Source organism: Dasypus novemcinctus, chromosome 4, assembly GCF_030445035.2.
Source record: "Dasypus novemcinctus isolate mDasNov1 chromosome 4, mDasNov1.1.hap2, whole genome shotgun sequence".
Taxonomy (NCBI): Eukaryota; Metazoa; Chordata; class Mammalia; order Cingulata; family Dasypodidae; genus Dasypus; species Dasypus novemcinctus.
Window position 1 is genome coordinate 51,666,870 of NC_080676.1, and position 11,434 is coordinate 51,678,303.

Genomic DNA, 11,434 nt, shown 5'->3' on the forward strand with positions numbered 1-11,434 from the left:
TCCTTCGTGATTCAAATGACATGTGCCTTGTTTGTGAAAACAGGGCAACCTAGGATGGCTCTTATTCTATAACTCTGCCCAAAGATTGTAGGAAATTAACCAAAGGATCGGTAATGAAGGTTTGGATTAGCACTGGGATGGTTGTCCCCATCACTCCAGGTGATAATCTTGGCAGGGGGCGCTTCACCAAGACTGTCCTCCTGGACTATGCATGCCATGCTTTGAAAATGCACCCGGGCCACCGTGAGGAGGATGGGCAGCTGCAACCCAGCAAAGACAGTGTCGCTACATGAGTAAGAGGTGCTGTTCGGAGTCAACCAGACTCATCTTCAAATACAAACATCACCACTTAACTAGTTAATTAACTAGTCCCCTTATTTGTAAAGGAGGTGAAAAGTAATACTTCCTGCCTCAATAGAGTTACTGTGAGAGTCAAGTGAGATAATGCAGGCAAAGATACTTAGCCTAGGACCTGGTGCATAATAGGTGCTCCATAAATAGTAGCTTTGTATTATTTTGTGTTTTTTTCCAGCTCCTGCACCTTCCCCTGCATCTGCCTCATCTACCAGCAATTTGTGTGCACACTCAAGGTCAGTCATTCTTGGCTCTGGATTGCAGGGAATGGGAGTGCCCGCCCCCTTCCTCCAGCTTTACCCGGGCTGACCTCCCAGCTTTGGTCCCTTGCCTGACAATGAGGGTTCCCAGGGCACAGATGGAAAAGAGCCATTGATTGTTAGACTCATCCAGCAGGAGCTGGGAAAAGAGTCTGGCCCTGCATTTTGTATTTGGAACAATTGTTTAAATCTGTAATTTTAGGGACACGTGTACATATGTACACACAAATATATACCAAGTGCAAAGCTCAGATACTGTCTATAGGAGAACAAAATGTCTTTGATGGAAACGAATAATTTAGCTAATCATCCAGATGTTTTAGCTATATGATGCCACACAGCTGGATAAGCAGAAACGACTAGCTGGTGACTTGCAAAAAAAAGTGTAGGCTATAGAATCTCCCCTTTTTACCTCCAGAGTTTTGGCATCACCTAGACATAATCTAAATGATATGGCAACATAGGGTAAAATCTCTCAAACTGAAAAACAGTCAAGAAACTAGCCAACAATTTCTACTAAAAAAATTTGCTCACAGGTATTTTGATGAATCTAAAATTCTCACAAAGCATATCAATTCAAAGAAATATGGCAGCAAAACAAATGGCTGTATTCAAAGCAGGGTTATTGAAAAGTGTAAGGGAAACATTTTTTAAACTTATGCTCGTGCATAGTCTGGTCAAAATAAAATACACTTTCTGTAATGGAAGTAGTTAAAAAGGAGCTAAAAGACAAAGATTTAGTGTTTGTGGGATATCTTGTCAGGTTTGTCTAAGAAGCTTCAAGAATTCCATCTTAGGCATCCGGCTCTCATTCTCATTATGTGAACCTTTTAGGTTTCTGACAGGTTTGGTTTGAAGGAACCAGTTTAATGTTATGCTTTGAAATGAATTACTGTGGGTATCTATGTAAATATGACTATAAAACAGAAATCAAGTTGAACAGGAAGCAAAGTGGATGAGCAGGAAGCTAAAATCACCACCACAGCAACATTTGATAGGTGGAAGGTGGTTAGCTTATTTTTAAAGAGTTTTTTAGACCTTCAGTACTTTAGTTTCAATTTCTAGATCCAAATCTTTAAGTGCTTTTCTCCAACTAATGGGATGATTGAAATTAAAGAGCAAGAAGACAGTTGACTGGGCTGGATTTTTCATTCCAGGCGCAGAGCTTTTAAGAAAGATGGTGTCTCAAAGACTCATTTGGAAGGCAGAGAACCACAGATGTAAATGCTCCAGGACACAGGCAGGTCCTTAGAGAATGTGAAGCTGCGCAGTGTAAGTGCAGAGGCATGTATTTGGAAACTCCAGGTACCACTGTGGGGAGCCAGAGCACCCTGGTCCAGATAATCAGCTTCAGCTGATTTCTGCCATGTGCAAAGGCTTGTCCAACATTAGTGAATGCTCCAATTTTTCAGGAAAATCTAAAAGGGTGGCTTCTTGTGTAATATTTTCAAAGTGTTTATGTTTTGGCTCATTTGGCGACCAACCTTCTGATTGTCAATCTGCTGCTTTTGATCTAAGCTAACCTCACATCTTACAGAGACAGAAAGCAGACCCAAAGAAATTGAGTAAGTTGCTCAAAGGTCATTTAAAGTAAGTGGGCAGAACTGGGACTTGAACCCAGATCCTCCTCCTTGTCCTAGTGTTTCTTATTCTGCATTACCCTTCCACCCATTCTGACCATAACAGGTTTTAAGGAGGGATTGTTAGTTGAATTCCATGGATTCCTGAAGGTTTTAATAATTTATATTCCAGGACTCCCCTGTTTTCCTAATGTAATCATTAACTCAACAAATGTTGTCATTGGTTTCCCTTTTGAATACTATCTAAATTTCCCGTTGCTCAGCTTGAGTTACTTTCCTTCACCTTTTCTCTTCAGTGAACAATGTTTCCAAATTTACTCTACTTCCCATATATCATCTAAGTTTCTCTATTTGAATTTTACTCCTTACAACTCACTCTCTAGGTCCGAAGGTATCTTTTATTGGTTACAGCTCTATAATATAGGCTAAACACTCATTTAGGAGAATAAGATATAAACTTGTAAATTGGGACCTTATACTAAGTGGGACCAATCAAGAGAGTCCATTTTATGTGAAAGATGCCTCTACTTTATCCCCAAAGAAAATGAGTGTAATGCTCAACTCTCATTAAGCCTCAAAATCTTGAACTCAATACCTGTTGGAGAAGAAGCACTAACTAAAGAAGCAGGTGCGCATATTCTGACTGTGGCTGTTGTGACTTGAAATGCCATTTGGGGCGGTGGACTTGGCCCAGTGGTTAGGGTGTCTGTCTACCACATGGGAGGTCTGCGGTTCAAACCCCGGGCCTCCTTGACCCGTGTGGAGCTGGCCCATGCGCAGTGCTGATGCGCGCAAGGAGTGCCCTGCCACGCAGGGGTGTCCCCGGCGTAGGGGGGCCCCACGCACAGGGAGTGTGCCCTGTAGGGAGAGCTGCCCAGTGTGAACGAAAGTGCAGCCTGCCCAGGAATGGTGCCGCACACACTGAGAGCTGACACAACAAGATGACAGAGCAACAAGGGGAAACACAGATTCCCGTGCCGCTGATGACAACAGAAGCGGATAGGGAGGACACAGTGAATGGACACAGAGAACAGACAACCGGGGTGGGGGTAGGGGGGAAGGGGAGCGAAATAAATAAATCTTTTAAAAAAGAAAAAGAAAGGCATTTGTGAAGCTAAAAGCATGAGACACAGATAAAGGAAAATTACTCTTGTGAGGCCCCAAGTGAAACACAGCGAGAGATGGATATATTCCAATTCTTTTTAGCACTAGACCACTACACCATGGACTGTGCAACTCACAACTTTAGACTCAATGGGAAACCGTGTTATGGTTCTATTTATGAGTTCTTCTTTAGTTGGCACTTTACTTTCCAAACCACTTTCTTGTATTACTTTCCCCACTTTGCAATGAGGAAATTGAGCCTCAGAGGGGGTAAGTGGCTTGCCCAATGCTTTACTGCCAGATGGAGAAGACTAGAATGGAACGTAATCAAGTCCAGTGTTCTTTCTACTCATCACTCTCTTAGCTTTATGAGTGCTCAAAGTAGCCCCAGTGTCACGGAGATGGTCCTTAGTAGATAACCTGCTGCAATAATTTTGTACATTCCCCTGTCCAACAACACCATAGGTAGTTGCTGTCATGAAGACAGTGGCTATGCGTGGAAACAATGAATAATATTAATAGAAGATTTTTGCTTCAGCATCACGTATACTAAAACTGGAACTCCACAAAGAAGATTACCATGGCCCCTGTGCAGAGATAACATATAATTTTGTGAAGCATTCCATATTTTTGTTTCTGCTTAGGGTGATGAAGAACCTTTGGTAATGGATGGTGGTGATGGTAGCATGAAATTGTCAACCTAATTAATGTCACTGGCTTGTATTTTACACTTGAAAGTTATAAAATGGGAAATTGTGAGTTACATTTATATTACCACAATAAAAAGTTAAAAAAATAATAATAGAACTGTCTGGCATTGTATTATTTGTGCATGAGGGATACAAGGTAGAGAAAGAAGATACATTTTCTTGGCTCTTCTGACTTAAATTCATATTGTTACTAATCAGTGTTAGAATTTGTGTTCTGGGCTGTGCATTGGCTATGTAGTAATATTTCCTTACTTGTTTGACCATAGAATAGTCCACATACTTTACCTTATGAAAGAAGGAAATAGCTTGTGCTGGTCTGGGAGGAAATAACTCATCAAATAATTATGCTTTGAGGCATTGGCATTGCTGAATGCTGACCCATGGGCAGGCGTGAAAAGGATCATGGAAAAAGTAGCTTTGTTCAGGATATTTTTTCCAACTGGATTTAAAAAAACGAATATCTTCAGAGCAAAACACTGAAGGGTGAGAGGCAGCAAACAGGCAGATTATTAAAGCATTTGTCATGAAGTTGCGGGCGGGCCCAGGAATGGGGCCACTCCTGCTGGCAGAGCAGCCTAGCTGAAAATTTCTTGCATATTATAATATCAGGAGGTCCCAAAGAAATTTCTAGGCAGGGAAAAGGAAAGAGCAAAGGTACTTCCTCACGGCTCTAGCTGCAAAAGTTTTTGAACTGTAGCTGCAAAAACCTGTCAAGAAAAGGGCCAGTTAGATGACAGGAGGCTGCATTTTGGGGAGTAGAAGATCGAAATTTTAAGATCACTGCAGTGGTGGTTACTGGAGAATGTCAACTTACAGACTAGTTTTGTTTATTTATGTGAATGAGAACTATGCATTTATAATGTTGGTGCTCTAGCTCATATAATTAAAAGATGGAGTATATTCTGTTTTTTTTATGCAGTGATTCAGTTCAGTTTGTTTCAGTTTATTTCATATAAAGAAGATCTAAATTTTAGCTTCAACCTCCAAACAGTATTTGGCTAAATTGTCTATTTAGCTTTAGCTTTGGCCTTGGCTGTGGCCTTAAAAGGCTGAAAAACCAAATGTTCCACTTCAACATCATTTATAACATCACTGAACTTGTGAGATCAATGACTGAGTGACTGTGAAAGTTATGATCATGTCAAATCAGCATAATAAGATTAGGAATAGGAACAGAGCATGTCTATCTGAATATGCACATTGGAACACAGGTAAACATTCTACATGCATATATAAAATATGTTTTATATATTGAAATTCTCTATTTAAAATACAAATTAATATTTATTATTGCAAGTGTAAAATGCTTCAATGAATAATAATGAATATGAGATCTTGCTTATTTTATGAACAAAATCTTATTTTACTTCAAATAAATAGGTCTATAGATTGACAGCTAATATGAATATTGTATACTGGTTAAATAGGTTTAAGGAAGATAATGTTCTTTTTGAGCCAGCAAATATTTATAGACACATAGGAAACACAAAAAAATAATAACAGAGATTGCATTGTATCTGTAATTGCTATCTTTTGTAGAACTGCTTGCATTTGAAAAAGTAAACATAATAAAACTTTAAGAGAGGTATTTGATTTTTAGTTTTTTAATTCCATGTAAGTTGTATATCTTTCAAAGAAAGCTCTGTTTGGAAAATTTTCACAGAGAGATTATTATTCTTGCACTATCATGCTAGACTCTAAAACTCTACTAGCACTCCTTAACAAGTCAGGTTTACTGGGATATAATTTATATACAATAAAATTCACCCTTTTAATTTGTGCAGATTGATGTTTTGACAAATGTGTTTGATCATGTAATCTCCATCAAAATTAAACTACAGAATATTTCCATTGCCCCCAAAAGTTCCCCTGCTTACCCTACTACCCCACCCCCAGACCCTGGTAACACTGATCTATTTCCAGAACATTACATAAATGAAATCATGCAGAGTTGTCCTGGAGGGAGACCTGCTTGCCACATGGAAGGTGGTGGGGTCACGCTGGTACAGGACCATCACCAGTTTGGCAGGTTCAGACTCCAGAATTGTCAGTACCCTAAAAGTTGGACCATCTCTCTGAGCTGAACATACCAGGGGCAGGTGCATCAAACACAGGCCACTCCTTGGATTTCTCAGTCCAGAACATTCCCTCCCAGCATCCAGCATCTGGAAGGAAGAAGGGATGGTGATCATCAGCTTGCTGGGAGATACTGATACAGGCAGGGAAAGCCTAATGGTCAACCTTTCTCACAAAATTATACATCTCTAGTACCCAGAGGGCTGGATAGACCTTTTTTGCTACCCTTTTCAGCCATGCCCCTTATTCTAGGCCTTCTTTCTTCACATAGTTTACAAGGCAATTTTATGAGGTTATGCTGTAAGAATATTAACAGTAATAATAATAACCACTGCCATTTGCAGACCACTCATAATGTAACAGGCATCAGATTCAATGCTTTAGGTAAGTTATAATGAATCCCCATGATAAATTATTATCCTTATTCAGTTAGCCTTATTGAAAGTGATATGTAGGTATTTCTCCAGGTTTGGAGATAAGTAAATAGAGTTTAAAGTGGTTAAGTAACTAACCCAAGGTCCTACAGCTTGGCTTCTTTTACCTTCAAACCTATTTTCTGATGTCAATACCAGAAAATTAGACTTCCCCATATTTCTCAGTATTTGTTAAATTCAGTCTCTAAGGGAGGGAAAATTCTGCAGTTATGAGTTAATTTCTTCTGGTTGAAATTAGATGCAGGTCTTATTAATAAGATAGGAAAACCCTTTATTCTATACCTAGGGAAAAACACAAAGAACAATAGAAAAAGTAAAAAGAGTCAGAGAATGCTTCAGACAATCAATGACAGTCTAAATGAATTTCATTTGTATCATCAATTAAACGAGCATAAAAATACTTACCTTGCTGTATTAATGTAAGGTTAGGATACACCATACACACAGCTCTGGTCCCATGGAAAGGGGAGTTATTATTATGATATTACTGTGTCCTTATTATTGTTCTTGTTGTAGTGGGCTTTTCTATTGCTAGTTTCCAAGTTTTCCATTTGTCTGGAGGTATATCTAAAATTCTACAGCTTTAACTTGTCTTACACCAATAGGGCCATATAAAAATAGCTGTTTGACAGGCACTGAACCTCCTGGGGTTCAGAGTAGACAAGACCTGTTCTCTGCATTGGTTCAGGCAAATGGGGAACAGGATGATCATCTTCATGAGTTTCTGTTAACCCCCATACCCAACAGAGGTTAAGCTACCCCAAGCCTATAATGAGGAAGAGGATGGAGATGAGATGATGTGATGGTTAAGCTCATGTGTTAACTCAGCTAGGCTAGGGTGTCCAGTTGTTTGCTCAAGCAAATATTGACCTGATTGTTACTGTGAGAGCGTTGCATGGACTTAAATCATCAGTAAGTTGGTTTCATCCATGACTGATTACGCCTACAACCAGTAAAGGAGATAGCCTTCGGCAGTGAGGAAAGTCTCATGCAATCAGTTGAAGGCTTTAAAGGGGGATTTGATGATTTCAGCAGTCAGGAAGAAGAATTTCTATCTCTACTTCAGCCAACCAGCTTCTTCTGGGAAATTTATCATCACCTTCATTGACCTTCCCAACTTGCAGCTTTTCCTGAGAAATTCAATGTCCCCTTTATTGAGTTTCCAACTTGTGACCTGGCCTACGGAATTCAGACTTGCCAGTCCTCATGGTAGCTTGAGTCAGTTCCTATAATTTCTCCCTCCCTCCCTCTCTCTCTCTCTTTCTGTTATATATATATATATATATATATATCTCCTATAGGTTCTGTTTCTCTGGAGAATAAATCATTTCCCTTCTCTTTTGAAGAATATACTACAACTAACAAAATACTTTCAAATTTACAATCTCATTTCATCTCAGCAGAGCTAGTTTTGATTTCTCCTATCTCAATAAACACTCTGATATGAGTTCATAAAACCACAACCTTGTTGAACTGGAAGATACCAAAGAAATTATTTTTCTTTAAAGTCATAGCATTTCAGAGAGAAATATCTTAGCCTAGAGGCCATGGAATTAATGGAATTAATTTTTCACAGACAAGGAAGCGGAGGCCAGGAAAATCTCAGTAATTTGATCAGAGTAACATAAATGGATTCTTAGCCACCTGGTTTTTAATTTACTGTTTACTCTGCCTTTACCAGCCTCTCAGAAGTAAAGTTAGGTGAAATTCCCACCATTAAAATTGTATATATGTATTTTCTGGCCTAAGGCAGGAATGGCATATGGGTTTCATTTTATGTTCTAACTCCTATATTTGAAGTGGTTACCCAAAGCACTGTGTTGACCAAGATTTTGAGTCCACATCTGGGCTTAATAGGAAAGAGTGCCATAATTGAGTACCGATGTCGGCTGTGAATATAGGTTGTAGAAAGGGACTGCACCCATGTCTGCCACCCCTAAGTTAGCTTCTCTAGGGGTCCTTTTTAAAAGAAAGAGATAAAGAAATAAAGAAAATAAAGGATGGAAGGAAGGAAGGAAGAAAGGGAGGAAGGGAGGGAGGAAGGAAGACCTTTTGGGATAATACATCACCATGAACACCTTGTGGTAAGTAAATCTTATCAGAAATTAGTAACTGGAGGTAGACAAGTTTTGAAGGGAGATAGTAGCAACCTGGGTTTGGTACTTGGTACATTGCTCAGTGAGGGAAGACTTGAGTGGTGTGGCAGTTTGAGATTATTTTATGAATCCCCAAAAGAGAAAAATTATGTTTTGAAATAAATCTATTGGGTATAAATACCCTTTGATTGCATTAAGTTCAGGTGAGGGGATTTAATTAGATTACCTCATAAGATCAATTTTGAACTTTTGATTGGACTATGTCAGTGGGGCGTGATTGATGTTGTCTCTGTCCTCTTGTTGGGTTGGATAAAAATGGAGACACAGAGAGAGACACACACAGATTGAGAGAAAAGGGAAGCTGCCATGTTTGATCCTACCATGTGAGAGAGGAATAGAGGATTGCTTAAGCAGGAAGCCCTCATGGGGGTGAGCCCATGGAGCAGCTCAAGAAGAGACAAGCCCTGTGCTTGATAGCCGACAGTGAGCTCCGGGTCTCTGAGAAATGATAGATTTTGGAGGGGAAGGCAGAGATTTTGGCAGAGATTGGCAACTATCTTCACCATGTGTCAGCTGAATTTGGCAAGAAAGCACCACTTATGGTGCTTTGGTTTGGACTTTTCACAGCTTTGGAATGGTAAGCTTTTACCCCTCAATAAATCCCCTTTATAAAAGCCAACCCATTTCCGATACTTTGCACTGGTAGCCCTTTGAGAAGGGAGGAGCTGCAGAGGTGGTGGCTGGGGGTCAGGGCCAGCAGGAGCAACCAGAGGAGATGGAGGCCTGGGATAGGTAAGGCAGAGCCATGGTAGGCACCAACAGCAACAAGGATTCAGAAATCAAGGTGTGGAGACACTAGTGACCAACAATCCCGGCTGGTCTGGGACTTGCTTACTGGGATGCAAGACAGAGACAGACACAGGCAAACAACCCCCAAATCTCAGAGGCTTATAACTACAAACAGTTCTCTTTTCTTGCTCTGCTGGTCTGCTGTGACTTGGCTGACCAAGGGCTGGGCTGCGCTAAGCTCTAGTTTGAAGAGTTGGATGTATATCTGCTTTATATGTTTCTTCATTCTTTTTGAATCAATGGTTTCCAGGGAAATTTCTTCTTATAGAAATGACAAGGACAAGAAGCCAAGGTAAATTATGCAAACACACTTAAAGCCTCTGCTCACATCATATGTGTTAAGATTCCATTGGCTTAAGCAAGTCAAGTGGCTAAACCCAACCTCAAGGGGATGGAGAAATAAACTCCACTTACTCTGAAGCCATATGACTGCATGGTCATATGGCACAGGTTATGGATATATACTCCTTCTACATGGAAGGAGTGAAGAGCTGGGAACAATAATCCAATCTGTCATAGTCAGTAAGCAAACTTGAATACAAGTGCCCAACCAGATGTATCTGTGTTTCTCCAGTGCTTGGCATGGTTAAGTGGCCTATGTTTAATGAATGAATGAATGTTCCTAAAATAAGATTTTCTATAATAAGACGGTGTATGTTACCATTTTAAAATTTATTTTAAGTTCATTTGGCACCTTTGTCATTAGATACGAAGAGCTCTAGAAGGGCTACTGAAGATCAGATGTCATAAATGATTCTTAGGAGCTCTTTCCTTCCTCTGACCTCCTATTACCCCCTGTTGTCTGTGAGATGATTCCCTCCCTCCTACTTCTCATTCTCCAGCTAGACAAGAGGCTTCTGGAAGCCTCGGGGCTGTGAGGGATGTCGTTGGTCCTTCCCACACAGGAAGACACTGTCCTGCATATTTCAGAAATGGGGTTCAATTGCCTTTTGATTCTCCTGCCCCTGACTTCCTTCTTCAGTGCCTCACCTCCTCATGGTTGGTACATGACTGCTGTTCCAGAAAAGTTCCTAGAAAAGCAAGCACGTGATTTTAAAACTTTTTTTTTATGCTTCAGAATTAAATGAAGACATTGCCTCTACCCCCTCCCTACCCTTTCCCCCACGGTCACGGTGTATGTGTGTGTATCAATTTGCTATAATTATTCTAAATGTTTTCTGTGATCATAAGCATTAAATTTCTAATTTTGGATACTTTGAAATTATTTACTAAGCAATGAAAAGGCCAGCTGGATGGGGAAAAAAAAGATAGGCAATATTACCTAATATTAGATGAACCTGCACCAAGCTGAGCTTTCTCTGACACACAAAGGAATTCAGAAGCCTCTATTTCCCTTAGCAAGAACTCAGGTGTTCCTTTATACTTCAGGTCCAAAGTATACAGGAAAGAGTCAAGGCTCAGAGCACTTCAGTTCAAACTTAACTTTCAACTCTGAAGACTTCCAAAAAGAAAGTCTGAGCTCGTTGCACAACAGAAGCCACAGTTTCCTTTCAAGCTTACAAACCATACTCAGAGGCTCAAAATAAAGCCATTGGACCAAACCAGCTGTCCTCTCTGTATAGGCGCAATGTACCACCATTCCTCTTTACACAAAGTCCAAGTGGCATAACTGAACACAGGTGTCTCTTCCTATTCAAAATAGACATGTTCCTGAAAGTTGTCTGCATAATAACTCTCATTATGTAGAATTGTTCTTTCTCACTGTTTCCAATAAGAAAAGGTGGTCCCTCAAGGCTATAACATCACATATTGGAATGAGAGAATTATAGGAAAAAGGATGTTCGTATCATTTTGAAGGGAATTTCAAATTATGAATGTTATAGCTGCATGTTAATCCATATGCCATTTCGTGAAATATTCCTAACAGGTGAATGGGAAAGATATTAAAATCCTGAGGATGAAATTGGTGTAGTGTCAGTGCAGGCATTTGCCTTCCTTGTATTCAAGGTT

General features: G+C 40.0%; 1 non-coding gene across 1 annotated transcript; it reads left to right on the top strand.

Annotated features, from left to right (window-relative positions):
• The first annotated feature begins 3,827 nt into the window (after positions 1-3,827).
• LOC111762592 (U6 spliceosomal RNA) lies at positions 3,828-3,930 on the top strand. Its single transcript, XR_002795675.1, has one exon. It is a non-coding gene; the product is annotated as a U6 spliceosomal RNA (small nuclear RNA).
• Positions 3,931-11,434: the final 7,504 nt, after the last annotated feature.